The sequence below is a fragment of the Callospermophilus lateralis genome, chromosome 2 (assembly GCF_048772815.1).
Source record: "Callospermophilus lateralis isolate mCalLat2 chromosome 2, mCalLat2.hap1, whole genome shotgun sequence".
In the NCBI taxonomy this organism is placed as follows: Eukaryota; Metazoa; Chordata; class Mammalia; order Rodentia; family Sciuridae; genus Callospermophilus; species Callospermophilus lateralis.
Genome location: NC_135306.1, coordinates 118,929,793 through 118,931,693, shown reverse-complemented (window position 1 = coordinate 118,931,693; position 1,901 = coordinate 118,929,793).

The window sequence follows — 1,901 nt, the reverse complement described above, 5'->3', positions numbered from 1 at the left end:
GGTTATGGGTTATACTGGTAGGGCATAGTACCAAGACTCTTTTTTTTAAAAAAGAGCATTATAGTTATACATAGTGGTTGGGTTCATTTTGACAAAATCATACATGCATGGAATTTGATTTCAATTCCTGTTCCTTCCCTCCCTCTTGATCTTCTACTCTACTGATCTTCCCTATATCTTTATAGTATCTGATCCCCCCTTCTTTCCCTTATTTTTCTCTTACTTCCACATGAGAGAAAACATTCAACCTTTGACTTTTTGACTAATTTCACTTAGCATTATGTTCTCCATTTCCATCCATTTACCAGCTAAGGTCACAATTCCATGCATGTACATTTTTATATGTAATTTTACTTGTTGATGGGCCTTTATTTTATTTACTTATATGTGGTGCTGAGGATCGACCCAGTGCCTCACACATGCTAGACAAGTGCTCTAACACTGAGCTATAACCTCAGCCCAATTTAATCCTTCTTCATGGTTGAATAAAACTCCATTGGGTACATATACTACATTTTCTTGATCCATTCATCCACTGACAGGCATCTGGGTTGACTTATCATCTGGGTTGATAAGTATTGATCTTATATCCTGCTGCTTTGCTGAAATCATTTATCAGCTCTAGAAGTCTTCTGGTAGAGTTTTTTGGCTCTTCTAGATATAGGATCATATCATCAGCAAAAGGGAAAATAAGTTGTCAGACTATTTTTATCCCTTAATTACCTTCTTTTCACTGATTTTTCTAGCTAGAGTTTTGAATAAATACTAATAATAATGGACATCTTTGTCTTGTTCCTAATTTTAGAGGAACTGCTTTTGGATTTTCTCCATTCAGTATAATATTAGCTTTGGAGTTGCCATTTACAGCCTTTATAATATTGAGGTAAGTTTCTTCTATCAGTAGGACAGTCTTTTCTGACTTCCACAGGAACAGACTTCAGCTATGATGACTGAAACACCTGGAAATGACTGGGATGACTCAACTGGGGCCCCAGGTCGGTGACCACAATTCTAGCTGTCAAGTTACTTCTCTTGGTTCTTTGCCAACTTAATTTGCTAAAGATGGAATATCAAAGACTTTTTTCACTTATCTAATAACTGAGCTGAAATAGTTGATACAGCTGGTAATGGCCAATCATTCATCTCTGTAGCCAGCCTTTCTCTGAGAAAGCTTGGGCTCCCCTTCAAGCATGGCAGTTTCTGGTCAGTTGTTTACGTACATTGTCGTCTTTATCCAGATTGAAGATTCAGGACAGAGACATTAACACTGCAATGCTTTTATGAAATAGAGTCAAGAGGTTCACTCAGAAGTCCCAGAACATTGTGTTCTCTTTTATTGGTTTTAGCAATAAAGCAAGTCACTAAAATAATCCAGATTCAGTGGAAAAGATTGTCATTCACCTCTCAATAGGAGAAATAGCAAACAACTGATACACATTTTTAATCAACCAAAACAATTAAAAAGTTGATAGAGAAGAACATAATGGGATATTAAAAATGTTTAATAAAAAGAAAGGCAAAATTAGGAGGGGAACATAGGAAGAACACATCAGACAGGAAAAATAAACAGCAAGGTGGTAGCCAAGTAGTACAGTAATTATAATAAATGTTAATGATCTAAATAAACATACTAGTTGAAAGACAAAATTATTTAGGATTAAACAAAGTTAGTTACAAATATATTTTGTTTAAAATAGTCTTAACATAAGATATAAAAAGCTTGAAAATTAATTGAAAAAGAAACCAGGTAAGCACTAACCAAGAAACCATATAAGTCACTAAGTAAGTGACTACATCAGTACAAAATAAAGTTGTTTTTCTGGCAAGATATGTTGTAAAACATATCTATTGAGATAATCTTTTTTTTTTTTTTGTCCTTCATTCTGTTAATGTGGGCCATT